At 41.8% G+C, this 15,272-nt stretch overlaps 1 protein-coding gene across 13 annotated transcripts in view; it reads right to left on the bottom strand.

Moving 5' to 3' along the window:
- FANCB (FA complementation group B) overlaps nt 1-15,272 on the bottom strand; it is a 459,601-nt gene that overhangs the window by 1,145 nt on the left and 443,184 nt on the right. For 12 of the 13 annotated variants that reach the window (XR_005386146.1, XR_005386147.1, XR_005386149.1 and 9 more), the window contains one exon: nt 8,106-8,307. The gene's annotated coding sequence lies outside the window, so the exon portion shown is untranslated. Of the gene's footprint in view, nt 1-8,105; nt 8,308-15,272 lie in introns of those variants that run through there. The other variant, XR_005386142.1, reaches the window with a different exon arrangement.

Raw genomic sequence — 15,272 nt, forward strand, 5'->3', positions numbered from 1 at the left:
CTTGTTACATGGGAAGGGCTCCGAAGGGGTGATCTAGTTCTCTGTGGGCTGGATGAAGGAAATGAGAAAACTTTAAGGATTTAGCTTGAAGCTTTGTTTTCAGGGTAATCACACTTATTTTTAGTTCATCTTTACCTGTGGTGGCTCTGGGGGTAGGGGGTTAATGGAAATAATGGAAATCCGCAGGGTGGATTTCCCCAGCCACCGCTGGAAGGTGCCCCTATAAGACAGTATCTACCTCCTTTTCACAGGTGAGGAATAAGAGACCGAGAAGCTTAAATCAATTGCCAGAGATCACCCAGCGGCCAAGTGGCAAAGCCTGGAAGCCTACCCTGTCTGCTTCCAATGACCTTGTTCCTTTACTCCTGCCCAGCCCGGTGGAAAAGGCCCAGCTTTGGGAGAGAAGTCACTTTGAGTGTGTCTGCTGTGTGCATCATGGAAGGAAGCTTTTGTTTGGGAAGATTTGAAAGGCTTTGGAAGACGGTTATTTGTTTCTGTTCATGTAATGCAATTAGCCTGTTGAATGCAAGATGAGAATAAAATGTTTTTCTCTGCTCAGTCTATCCATTTTAAAAGAGAACCAAATCTACCGATGCTGACACTAATGTGCGTGGGGAAGCTCACCAGGAATGAAAACACTAATTTATCTCAGTCTAGTTATTACTTTGGTTCTTTCCTTCCCTCGGAGTGGAAATTGCTAAGAATGTGAGACTGTGTCCTGAATGGAGGTTTGTTATCATTTTGCTTAATTAAATAACATTCTCCAAGGCATGGAGTTGTAATTATTTTCTCCCTTTCTTATGCCCATTAGTTGAAATCCTCACATTTATTTATAAAACATGGTAGGTTTTTCTTCTTCTAGCTGCTGCTGCTAGCATGGCAGATATTTCTTGTTCTTTGATTTTCACCGTATTGGAACAGATTTTCATTAAACTTTATGGCAATTACTTGTACAACATTTCAGGACTCATCTTCTCTCTATAGATGGCAAGATTCTCATCTTGGGCAATTTTCTCTGGAAGAGATTTTGATCATGTAATTTTAAAATTCTATAAAATGAAAAGAAATTATTATAAAGGGCCTTTTAAAAAAAACCAAGCAGCTGGTTTCATTATCATTTTTCCTCCTGTCTGTTGATGTAAATAGTAAGCTTTTGCATTCAAGAAAGTAATAGTTTTACATATATGGTTCATCAGAGAAACTAAGCATAATAGGATTACTATCATGAGCATATACACCTTTAAGTCCCAGGGGAGACGAGGGTAGGAGCTCCTAATTAACTCTATACAGATATTTTATTCCACTTGAGATAAATTTCTTTGGACAATTTTTACATCAAAATCTTGGGCAATGAAATCCCTTCTGCTAAGTTTTTTTTTTAATTTTTAAAATTTATTTATTCATGAGAGACACAGAGAGAAAGGCACACAGGCAGAGGGAGAAGCAGGCTCCATGCAAGGATCCCAATGTGGGACTTGATCCTGGGACCCTGGGGCCACGCCCTGAGCCAAAGGCAGATGCTCAACTGCTGAACCACCCAGGTATCCCTGTTAAGTTTTTTTTTTTAAATAAAGCATCAAAGTTATTTTTTCAAGGTAGAAAATACAAAAAATAACACCTAACGATAGTAGTAAATACTTATGGCTGACCCTGTGCCAAGTGTTTTATGTGCACTATTCAATTTCTTATTTATATTTTTAAAACTACCTAATTGAGGTATAATTGACACTTCAAAAGTTATATTTAATGTAAACAACTCGATGAATTTGGGGAAAAGTACACACTTAGAAAGCCATCATCACCATCGAGGACTTAAACGTATCCGTCACTTTCCAAAGTTTCTTCTTGCTCCAATTATTATTATTATTTTGACATGTACTATTCTAACTTCTATTTAATCTGTCTAAAAATCCATATGGGGCTCCTGGGTGGCTCAGTTGGATAAGCCTCTGAGTCTTGGTTTGAGCTCAGGTGGTGATCTCAGGGGTCATGGGATTGAGCCCTGCATTGTGCCCTGGGCTCAGCGGGGAGTCTGCTTGAGATTCTTTCCCTCTGCCCCCTCCCTGATTGTGCATGCATGTGCTCTCTCTCATTCTCACTGAAATAAATAAATAAATAAATAAGTAAAATCTTTAAAAATACCCCTATGACTGAAGTATTATCATATGTGCTGCCAGAGCACGCACTCCCTATGATTGAGGTATTACTATTATTGTCTCCATTTTATAGTTGAGGGAACTGATGCTTGCAGATTGCTCTAAATCCCATGCCTTTTAATAGGCAGAATTGGGATTTATACTTTTACCTGTCCAATTTCAGATCTTAATTTTTTCTTACACTACCTCTCATCCCAGAATAAGAGAGGGGATTCTGGGGAGTTAATTAAACTTGGAACCAGAAACCTTTCCTATGATGTTTTCCAACTGGAAAGAGAGCTAAAAGGAAGCTCTTTATTCTTTGCCTTTCTTTTTTTTTCTCTGCATTTACTTACTTTTTTTTTTTAAGTTTTTATTTTAATTCCAGTTAGTTAACAGACAGTGTAATATTAGTTTCAGGTATACAACATAGTGATTCAGCACTTCCATATAACACCTGGTGCTCATCACCACAAGTGTGCTCCTTCATCCCCATCATTGTTTCACCCATCCCCTACCCACCTCCCCTCTGGTGACCATCATATGTTTTTTACAATTAAAAGTCTGTTTCTTGGTTTGCCTCTCTCTCTCTTTTTCCCCTTTGCTTGTTTGTTTCTTAAATTCCACATATGAGTGAGATCATATGGTATTTGTCTTTCTCTGACTTATTTTGCCTAGCATTATACTCTAGCTCCATCCATGTCATTGCAAATGTCTACCTGAATATTCATAACCAAGATAGATATCCACACGGCAATCTCATTTACCTCCTTCAAGCCTTTGCTCAAATGTCAACCTCTGAATGGGCCTAACCTCACTACACTATTTAAAATTAGAAGTCCCAAGCTCCACCTCAGTGCTTTAGGTAATAAAGACATTTAACAACAACAACAACAACAACAACAACAACAACAACAAAAAGAAGCCCCAAGCTCCAGAACTTCTGATCCTCCTTTGTTTCATTTTTATTTATTTTATTTTTAAAAGATTTTATTTATTTATTCATGAGAGACACACACACACACAGAGAAAGAGAGAGGCAGAGACACAGGCAGAGGGAGAAGCAGGCTCCATGCTGGGAGCCCAATGCGGGACTCGATCCGGGGTCTCCAGGCGATCCGGGGTCTCCAGGATCAGGCCCTGGGCTGAAGGCAGGCGCTAAACCACTGAGCCACCCAGGGATCCCCCTTTATTTTATTTTTAAATAGTACTTATCACCTTTTAACATATTACCTGACTTAACTATTGTCTATTGTTTATATCGATCTTTTCCTATTGGAATATAAACACTAAAAAACAAAGGGATCTTCATCTATTTTGTTCACTGAGGGACCTCAGGTTTTTAGAACTGTGCCTGGCATACAGTACACACTCAATAAACTTAGTTGGAGGAATAAATCAGGAAGCTATCTTCCCAGGAATTATAAGCAAGCATTTGGGATATCAGGGAGGTCAAGCTCAGAGCGTTCACGAGTGTCACAGCAAAAACTCTTTTCTTCATTGAATTTTCTCTTTGTCTCTCTCTCTCACGCACACCCATATGGAAACACACATGCATGCACACACACCCCTTTCCTTGTAGGGCAAGACACTGGATTATTTTAGAAGTAGTGATCCATTTTAAAGAAATCACGTTTATGTTTCTCTGGGAAAATGCACATGAAGGTCTTTTTCTCTGCTCCATACTGCAACCATAAGATGGCCAGTTGCTCTAGTAATCCACATTAGCCTGCACACCAAATGACCAAAGTGGGGAGGGATGAGCAACAAAGAACTAGAAATGGTCTTATCAGGAAAGACTGCTCACTCTGAAATGACTGGCTCTTCCAAAGCAAAGAGCAATTTCTTTCACTCTCAGAATGGCTCTCTCAGCCAACACCATTGATTATACCTTAATGCACAATATAGAGCAGCTAATAAAGACATCTGGGAAGTAACTGGGTTATAGGAAGGTGTTAAGAGCTTGTAAGTAAAGGAAACCCAAGAGCTTTGGGGCAGAAGGTGAAAGACAGATGGAAGAGAGGTTAGAAGGGAAACAGGGATCATCACTTCAAACCAGACTTTGAGATTTCCATGAACCAAAAGTAGGTAGACTAGTGAAAATAGAGGGCCACCTAATTGAAATTTGAGGTTACCTGCAACAGGTCTTCAAAAGTCGACCACTTGGAACAGGGGCCCACCAATCATAGCCTAGGGGCCGAATCTGGTCTGCCATCTGTATGCTCCACGAGCTAAGAATGGTTTTATATTTTTAAGCAGTTAAAAAACAAAGGAAAATTCTATGAAATTCAAATTTCAGTGTCCGTAAATAAAGTTTTGTTGGAACACAGCCACACTCGTTTGTTTCCATATTGTCTATCGGCTACTTTTGTGTGATGTAGATAGAGTGGAGCATCTGTGCCAGAGACCGAATGGACCACAGACAGATTCTAGAATACTGTCTGCCCCTAACAGAAAATGTTTGCCTGCTCCTGACTTGGAACTCCAGTTTATTTTGCTATGTTTCTGTATTACAGATGCAGCAAGGTTTCTTTCCTACAGCTTCTTTCCCTTAATAAAATAAATCTTATAACAATATATGTATTATCTTCTAACAATAGATCTTACACTTTCTCTAATTTTGCTGCTACATAGCCTTATTAAATGTCTCTTGTCTTGTAAGCAGCTCATCAGCTGAGAGCCATATATCTGGCAATGAGTAATCAGCACTGTTCATTAATTTAAGTAAGATTCCAATCTTATTGAAATTTCCTTCAAATTGTTTTCAATTTAATAAAACCAAACTGCACCTAACAGGGAATTAAATGTCTATATTTGACTCCAATGTCAAAGCTGACTTTCTCATCTAGACTTTTATTAGAATGTGCTGGAGTTGTCTTTCCTTAAGCCAGCAAGGGTATATATGCAATAAGCCTTCTGAATGGCTCTGAACCCTTTGGACCATTGCTGTGGGGGCAGAAAAACGTGGAAATTGTGGGCTCCATTCTGAGGATGGAGCAATCAAAAGAGCTTAGCCTTGTTTGTGGCTATAAGGGCACTTGAATGTTTCCATCTCTACTAGCTCGTGGGGACAAATACAGTTTTATCAATATTAACAACAAATATGGATCTATGAATATTAATCCCGAATTCCCCTTGGCTCCCAGCTTCCATCTGCTTATATGGAAACAGCAGTGCCTTGCAAATGTCTCCTCCCTGGGCATTTTGGGGGTCCTCGGGGCCGCCTTGCACGGTGCCTGTTTATCAGACTCAGTCCTAGCTTGCTATGGCTGGCAGCCCAGTGGGGGCTCTGAATGTGCAGGTCCTAAATCTGCTAGCGGGCTGTGCAGTGGGTTCATTACACGAGCCAGGGCCTCCTCCGTCCCCTCGGTAGGGCTGAGCTGGAGATGCGCTGCCTCCGTGGAGCGTCCGGCCACCCTGCTGACCCTGCCCTGAGAGCCCTGCAGAGGTGTGTCACCACAGCTCCCATGAGACAGAGGAGCAGCTGCTGCTTTCAAACCTCATTGCTGAGAGCACTTGATGTCAGCACCCAAACAGCGCCCTTCAAGGTGAAAAGGGGACTCGGTTTGGGGCTGTCCCACAGCAAGGCTCCTTCGGGGAACCCGCAGGTCCTGCTCACACTCATGGCTTTTCTGCCTCCCTGGGGTCATCATACCACAAGTCTGATGAATTCCCAGGAAAGCTAAAATGGCTATCTCTTCCCACCCTCAGGCCACCCTTCCAAGTTTGGCTGATTGTTCCTGAGCTCATGTCTGTCATCGTAAATCCACTCCCAGGGGACCGGTAAGCCCTCCCTGTGATCCAGCCTTCTTTGGGGCCTTGCCAGTGTGTCAAACTTATTTCTACATATCCAAACTCAAGCTACGGTCAGGGTTAAGTGTACTTCACCCCGGCTTCCCAGTCCCCAAGTAGTTATGTATAAACAAACAAATCAATGTGCAAGTGTGCCTGTGTGTGTGTATGTCTGGTCTATCAAACCTTGAAACCTACCCTGCCAGGAATCCTTTTACAGACCATCAAAACATCTTTTGTGACTGGAAGGTTTGATTATGGTCTAGTGTGAGAGAAATTATATACAACTTTTTACATAAATCCTTTACTTTGAGAAAATTATGTGGATTATAGATGCTTTTATGATGATTTTAATAGATGCTTTCGAATGGACAAAAAATACTAAATTTATTTCAGTACATTTAAAATTTTTGTTCATTCACTTAAAAATATTTGTTGTGCATCTATTATGTGCCAGGCACTGGGTACACTGTGGAGACACAGGGGGTCTCTGCCCTGGTGGATCTCATATTCTAGTGGGTGAGTAATCAACAAGTGAAGAAATACGTATATGATTTTCAGATCCTGACAATTTTCGTAAGGCAAATGAAGGCAGGGTGAGGGGGTAGAGAGTGACAGTGGGGCAATGCTAGAGTAGAGACAGCAGGGAGAGAGAAGGCCTCTAGGAGGACTGCACTCTGAAACCAAGACCTGAAGGAAGCGAGAGGATGAACTTTGCACTATTCTTTGAGAAGGCGAGCAGAAGAAAAGCATGTGCAAAGGCAAGGCACTGGGCGTAGGTTAAGGCAGAGGACGGGTGGAGCTCCTAGGCTGGCACAGATGGGCATTCTTTCAGGCCAACCTCCAAGCATAACCCTGCTCTCCTCCCTCTTTCCCTTTGGAAAAGTTTAAGCATGCCGCCTGACACTAATTCAAGAGACACCCCCCCACCCCACCCCAACAACAACAACAACACAATCATCATTTATGAAGATCTACTATGCTCCCGGGATTTTTACATAAGCTGCTGACAAAATCTCAAATGATCCTGGGAGGCAGGCATTTTTATCCTCATTTCAGGTTAACCATGGGACCTGCCCAAGACCATACGACTAGTAAGTGGTCAACCTCACATCTGTCGAGCTCTGAGGCCTGGACTATTTCCATCATTTATAAAGTTCCCACCAGGCTTCTCCAACCCCAGCCTCCTTCTTCATATTCTTCACTTCTCCTGTGCTAGGTAGGTTCTGAGGCTCACATGAAGACCCATTTGGCAGGAGTAAGGAGGATGGAAAAGGAAAGCTGCTGGGGCAGGGGGCTGGGTAGGTCTCAGCTGATCGTATTGCTCTGCCAACATTTGGGGCTTCTTCCCAGGCTCTGACAGTGAGCCCACAGAGGGAAGTCTCACAGAAAGTAGGGGAAGCTCATCTGTTTCAATGGCCTATTGGGATCACAGGAGTTGAGGGCCTGAGACTAAGCGTCTCATGGCTACAAAGATGATTTCCCTGGAGTTTGCACTTATAGGTCCTACAGGCTTTCTGCCTCTCAGGTTCTCTCTGTCATTTATCCTGTCACCCTCACTCCGAGCATTTGCAGTAGTCGATAACTGAGACGGTTCCATCTACTGTGGGTGAGTACATCAGTACCAGTGAACTCACTTTCCTGAGCTTGGACCAGAAGGCCCTCCCCACAGGCAGAGGGGTGGGTCTCCTACACAGGGTACCCTAGACACAGCTGGGGAATGGGCCTTTTTCTTCCAGAATCTCTGCAGGGAGATTTTCTGGTTGTGCATGTCTGGACTCCTCAGGAACTACAGTTGGATGGAATCCAATATTTCTTTCTGTAAATCCATCTTAGACGGGTGGAGAGCACTTTCCCTAGTGTCTGCCTGAGGACAGGAATCTGTTTTGTGTTTGTGAAATACCAGTCATGCTTTTGATGTCTCTCAAGTCCTCTGCCTCCAAATGGGAATCCTAATTAGTTATGTACTCATTATTCAATGAATGTAATTGTTCACAAATCCAATCATCTATTCATTACTCCTTTCATTTTTTTGCCCTTTGGGCCATCCTATTCAATTATCTAATCCAGAGAATGTAATGTAATAGTTCTCATCATCTGCACATGGCCACACATGGCACTATTAAAAAAAAAATCACTTCACGCGCATGAAGATGAGTACAAGGCTACAGTAACTACTGTAACAAAGCATCCTCAAATTTTATTAGGTTGGCGCAGTCAAAATGAATGAGTCACTTACATCAGAGAGCATCACAAGTCTTCTCACTCCAACAGCTCCCCTGGGAGCCTGCTGTCCAGCTGCTCATGCAGGAACCCAGGCTCCTGCCTTGTTGTGGCTCTGTCTTCCTCTAAGTCCTTGGAGCCCTCTCTATTCAACCAGCTAATGGAGAAAGAAAAGAAAAGACCACATACATGAGGATTGTAGAGGGTCAGGATGGGGGTTTCTATCACTTGTCTCACATCCTTTTGGTCCAGATGCAAGCATTTGGCTGCATCACAGGCTGGAAAATGCAGCCCAGCTAATTATCCTAGAGGAAAGAGAAGAGATCTGGTGAACAGCTGGCCATCTGCTGTGAATCCATGGTCTCTAAAATCAACTAGGATGCCACCCGCCCAGCATCCCATGTCACCCCAGCCAGCTCTTTCTCCTACATCAGTTATTTCAAAACTTAGTGTTTCTGAAATTGCTGACTCTACCACATTTCCCATTAGTCTTTTTTAAAAAGATTGTATTTTTTATTTTCTTAACTAATCTCTACACCCAGCATGGGGTTCGAACCTACAACCCTGAGATCAAGAGTTGCATGATCTAACGACTGAGCCAGACAGGTGCCCCACCCATAATTCTTTTTTTCAAATAAAATATTTCAGCCGTATGAAAAAGTATAAAGAACAAAGTTCACCTGCATATCCACCACACACATAGGAAATAAAATATTGCCAAGATAGTTGAAGCTGTCTACCTCTCCCTGATTCTTTCTCAGGAGGCAATCTTGTTTCTTATTTAACAAAGAAAACAAAAGCACACCATATCACAACTCCCTCAGTGTCTTGTCATCAATAATCCAAACATCCCTGCTTCCATCAGCATTTCTTCCTGTTTTCTGTTGCCACACGAGAGAGCAAGGTCTTGGGTACCTGGGTGGCTCAGTGGTTGAGCATCTGCCTTCTACTCAGGTCATGATCCCGGGGTCCTGGGATCGAGTTCCACATCCAGTCCCTATGTCTCTGCCTCTCTCTGTGTCTCTCGTGAATAAATAAATAAAATCTGAAAAAAAGAGAGAGAGTGGCTACAAGGTCTCCCCTCTCCCTAGTCTACTCCTTTCACTCATTCTCTCTTTCCTCCAGTATCTGAGACCTCACTCTCTTATCCCATCTTGTGTGTTCAGTTTCTTCCTTCTCATCAGTATTGAATTATCTTTACCTCTCTTCCAACTTACTTAAAATACAAAAGCAAAACCCCACAGCTCTATTTGCCTTTGGGTCTCCCTCTAGGCTCACTCTCCTCCTCATGAACATTCTTTGTGAGATGGTTGTCCACTCACACTTTAATCCACTGGAATCTGATTCCATCCCACTGCTCCAGGGAGCCAATTCTACCCCAGGCCATTATGACCATTCTTTCAAGCCAATGGACATATTTCAGTGTTTATTCTCTTTGACTTCTCAGCACATTTCTTTGACTTCTCAGCACCCCCTGGATCTACCTCCCTTTCCTTCTTGAAACACACTCTTTCCATGGTTTCCTTGGAACTATGTTCTGCTTTGTCCCTTTTCACCCTCCAGATCTTAGTACATGTGTCCTCTGTATTCCCTTAAATGACAATATCTCTTACATATATTCTTCCTAGACCATATTCTCTTCTCCTTTTATATATTTTTCTTAAGTGATCTCATTCACTTTGGATTGTCCCTTGTTTTTCTTCCATATGTCATTTTCTACTGGGTTCTTCTCAGCCCCAAGCCCAAGTCTCTCTCACCGAAACCAATCAACAGACCAAAAAATGAACAACACCATCAACAACAAAAGTCTGTCTATAAACCCTTGCTCTGCCATCCACCTACTTTGCTATCCCTCCTTAGCCACAATTCTTGAAAATTATCCATAGATGCCCCTCCATGTCCTCACTTCCCACTTTCCCCTCAGCTCATTCTATCGTAGTGGCTTCTGCACTCATCGCTTCACCATGACGGCTCTGGAGAATGCTGTTGGTAACCTTCATATTGCTAAACCCAGTGGACACTTAGTCACCTTTTCCCTGACCTCTTAGTGGCCTAAAGCCTATAGATGAGTGCTTATTAAATAAATAGATTTATTTATTGGCTTGGATTCTGACACCATACTTTCCCTCCCACCTCTTGGACTACTCCATCTATATTCCTCTGTGGGCTCATCTCAGAATATCTGTCTTGTAAATACTGAGTTTTTCAAGGCTTGGTCCTAAGAATTTTTTCCCCTCAAACTTTCCCTGCCCTTGACTTCAGTTACTATTTATATCCTGATGATCCACAAGTTTATTAAATGTCAGGTCAGGTCTTCCTTCTGAGCTCCAAACCTGTATGTCCAACATCCTCCTCCACCTTGCCACTTGGATATTTTAAAGGCTTCTCTAATTCAATATTTCCAAAACTGATACCTTGCATTTTCTCTCCAAATCTTTTTCTTACAAGATTTAAAAGTTTATTTGAGATAGCGAGCATGAGCAGAATGGGAAGGGGCAGAGGAAGAGGGAGAAGCAGACTCCTTGCTGAGCAGGAAACCCAATGTGGGGTTTGATCCCAGGACCCCAAGATCATGACCTGAGCTGAAGGCAGATGCTTAACTAACTGGGCCACCCAGGCGCCTTCTCTCAAAATCTTGATCTAGCTGTCCAGTGTTTCCTGTTTTAATGAATAGCGTCATCATCTATTCAGATACACAAACAATTCCCCCCAAATAATTCTCAATAATTTCTCCTCCATCTCTCTGCCTCTAACTCAACCTGTTGTCTTGGCAGTTTTGCCTCTCATTTTCCAAATCTGTCTATTTCTATCCATGTCTACTATACCTTATCTATCTCTCTTCTACCAGTTTTCCTTCTCTCCCTGTGATCCTACCACACTGACTCCAGAGGTCTTTAAACTAGGCCCACTGCTTCTGTCCCCTTTTCTCGAACATTGTCTTTTACGACTCTCTCTCTCCTGAATGACTTTAGAAACTCCTCTCATAATTTTGATCTCTGTTTAAGCACCCCTGCTTTTTTTTTTTAGGGAACTATGCCTTGATTCCTCAGACTGGATCAAGTTTCAAGTTTCTATGCTATACTTCAATGGCTTACTATAGCTTTCTTTTTAAAAAAAAATATATATATATTTATTTATTTATTCATGAGAGACACACACAGAGAGAGAGGTAGAGACACAGGCAGGGGGAGAAGTAGGCTCCATGCAGGAAGCCCAATGCGGGACTCGACCCCAGGACTCTGGGATCACACCCTGAGCCAAAGGCAGATGCTCAACCACTGAGCCACACCAGGTATCTTTCTTTCACAGTATTTAAGACACTATATTTATATTTGTGATTATTTGATCAAGGTTGATCAGTACTGCCAACCTCCATATTCTTGACATATAGACCAGCACACAACACATAATTTAGGTGCTCAGTAAATGTTTGAATGGTTTCAAGTACTGACTATAGGCTAACAATTGCCAAAAATATCTCCAACTCAAGTTGCTTTCCTGAGCTTCAGATCTATATAACAAACTCTTTACTGGGCATCTCTGATTAGGAATCCCATTGGCATCACAAACTTAACAAATCCCAAACTATGCTTTTATCTCTTCCACCTCCATCCAAACCTCAATCTCTTCCTGGGTGTCTGTCCCAAAGAATGATTTCCCCCAACCTTTCACTGAACACCAGGCATCAGCTCTGAACTTTTTGTCTCCCTCATCTTTCATGTTTGATAAGCACTAAGTCCTACTCATTCTATCTTTCAATTATGCTTCCAATCTGTTCATTTCTACCCAAGCTCACGGTCCCTATTCTATTTCAGGATATTATCAACTCTAGTCTAGACCACTATAAATGTCACTTTACTGACCTCCCCCTTTCTAGTTTATATTCCTCCTAGCTATTAACCTTTATACACAGTAACATGTCTAAAATGAAAATCTGATCACACTTCTGCTCTAAACCCCTAGATAGTTCCCTGTCACTCAAAAAGGCTTATAAAACTCTGAAGGATCCAGTTCTTTCTTGGCTCTCCATCCTCACCTTTCATTCCTCTCTCTTCTTATTTCATCTTCCGTCCATGTTAGATCACTTCCAGTTTATTGAATGGGCATTACTCTCTTACATCTTCAGCTTTGCTATATTAGTAAATTACTGCTGCTTAACAGAGTACTCCAAGGCTCAGTATTTGATAACAACAATCATTTATTACTCCACATGGGCCTATAGGTCAGCTGAGTAATATCTCTGATTTGGGCCAGATTCACTGGACTGGCTCATTAGTCTTTACTCATTTAGCAGGCCAGTTGGGGGCTGGCTGGTTTAGAATGATCTAGCATGGCCTCATGTGGCTCTCTTCCACATGCTCTCTCATCCTCAAGTAGGAAAGCCCTGGTTTATTCTCGTGGTGGTAGCAGGGTTAAAAAGAAAGAAAGAAAGAAAGAAAGAAAGAAAGAAAGAAAGAAAGAAAGAAAGAAAGAAAGAGAAAAAGTTGGGAGGGAGGGAAAGAAGGAGGGAGGGAGGGAGGGAAGGAGGAAGGAAGGAAGGAAGGAAGGAAGGAAGGAAGGAAGGAAGGAAGGAAGGAAGGAAACAAGCATGTGAGGCCTCCTATGACTAGGCATGAAACGGACACACAGTCATTTCTGTTGTATTCTATTAGCCAAAACAAATCACGAGATCATCCCATATTCAACAGGTTGGAAATAGATTCCATTCCAGTTGCAAACCTACATTGCAAAGGGCTGAGTGCATAGATGGGTGGAGAATCTGGGCTGTTTTTGCAATCAGTCTAGCACATCTTTTACGTTCTTTTTGCAGAGAACACCCGTACCTCAGCCTTTCTCTTTAATAACTCATAATTATTTCTCAAGTCTCAATTTAGATGTCACTTCTGGGAAGCTTTCCTAGATTCCTCTAGATGTTTCTCCTTTGGACCTCATCATTATAGCACATGCATTAAATAAATTCATGATTATTTCTCTGATTCTCCAATTAGAACAAAAGTTCTTTAAGACAGAGACTGTGTCTTATTTGGTCACCTCCTAGCACAATGCTTGGCAACAGCAGAGCTGCTATAGGTAAATTTAAATTTAAAATGCACAATAAAGCAAAGGGTTGCAGAAGGGGAGGTGGGTGGGGAGATGGGGTAACTGGGTGATGGGCACTGAGGAGGGCACTTGATGGGATGAGCACTGGGTGTTATACTATATGTTGGCATATTGAATTTACATAAAAATGTAATAAAAAAGGGAAAAATGCACAATAAAAATCAAGCAAGATCTTAGTAAGTGGATTTAAATGTAAAATACACAATAAAATCAATCAGTATCAACATGTGCTTCCCTGCCATTTAAAAATCTCTGATTTAGAATAACACAGCAGCAAACAATGCCACCAACTCACCTTCCTCCCTTTATTTTCCTTTCTTTTTTTTCCTTTCTTTTTTTCTTCCTCAGTAGAAGCAAGGGAGTGGGATTTGAATGTTACTGTGTGATTCTACTCATGCAGAGTGACCACAAAAACACAATATAAACAAATATTTTCTTAGTGGGACAGAAGTATGTCTTTCAGGCCCTCCCCCTTTTTTTCACTGCACTGCTCTCTACTCATAGCCCGTCTGGTAAGAAGCATTGCACTGCTTTATCTATAAATTACTTTTTCTCAGGGCTCAGTAATTCTCATCACTAGTCTCGTGTCTTCAGCAAATCCTCGATGTCTCACAACAGAGCTAAATCTGGTATTCACGGTGTATTCTCTAGAGCAGTGAGGCACAAGATGACTCCAACTTCCTTCACTCAGCTGGCTTCCTTTTTGCCATCTTATCACATTCATTTCCAAGTTGTTATTGCCTTTTCTTAATCACCTCTTTCACTTTTTAATTTACTTTCTTCTTGCTGTGGCTGCTTCCTCACCCACAACTTGCCTCACCCCATACAGAGATTCTCATGTGTTGCTGTCCTGTCCCCTAAAGGGATGGGAACTGCCAATTTCTAGCCACATTTCTTTTACTTTCCCATCCACATATTTTGTTCTCTTGCCAACTATCATTGTTTTAAGGATCTGATGCGATAGGAAGTGCTAATCCCCTAGCCCTATAAAATTCATTTTAATAGCAAGTTGGGATGACATGCACCATTCTCTCTCTCTCGTTCACATCTTTAAGCCCATCAGGGTTAATATTATCCTGTGCCAGTATGTACCCACTCCTATGGTTCCCATTATTGCCACTGGAAAACATTTTCTTGACCTTTCAAAAACTGCCCTTGAGGTCAACTACCATTTATCACAAAAGAGAAGATAAATAATGAATAAATAATGATGACAACCCATGCAGAAAGTATTCCTCAGAAACTCCCCACAAAGAACATCAGAGTTAGTCAACAAGAGCTCTGATTCAGCAAGATAAACCTTAGGTTCTCAAAGTGACAGGACTAACTCTAAGTGAGCCACTATTCCCAGCCAGTAGGAGGTTCGGTATTCATAAGTTATGTCAAAGAAGCACCATTTACCTTTTTGACAAGTTTATAAGACTAGGGCTTCAGTAAAATGTTTGGCAAAGTTTCCTTAGTAGCCTTGAGAACTGTGAGGAAGAATATAGGTAGGACGAGCCTATGGCTGCATGATTATGTGGATGGCTAATCAGTCCTACCCATAGAAAGTCGATTAGTGGCTGGCACTTTTTTAAAATAAAGGTCCAGGAAGTAATTGTGTTAGGCTCTGTAGGCTGAACTACTCAAGTCTGCCACTGTAGCCCAAGAGCAGCCCTAGACAATATATAAAAAATGTGCATGGCTGTTTTCCAATAAAACCTTATTTATAAAACAGAGATGGGTTGGATTTGGCCCACGGCTATAGTTTGTTGGCCCCTGTGTTCAGGTCTAAGCTACCATGGGGCAGGATGATCTCATGCAAGTTTTAGGCACTTGTACAGCAGAAGAATTCAAAACCCTCAACCCACAACTGGACCATTGTTTTGAATTACTAGACCCCACTGCACTTGGTTAGTGCTCTCACCTGCTGACACACCCACGTTCACACACAGATGCTGTCACCATAGAAAGGTTTTCTTTTATTCTAATTAATATCAGGTATCTTTAGAGAGAAAAGGAACACTGAGTCCTATTACTACA

Source organism: Canis lupus, chromosome X (genome assembly GCF_011100685.1).
Source record: "Canis lupus familiaris isolate Mischka breed German Shepherd chromosome X, alternate assembly UU_Cfam_GSD_1.0, whole genome shotgun sequence".
In the NCBI taxonomy this organism is placed as follows: Eukaryota; Metazoa; Chordata; class Mammalia; order Carnivora; family Canidae; genus Canis; species Canis lupus.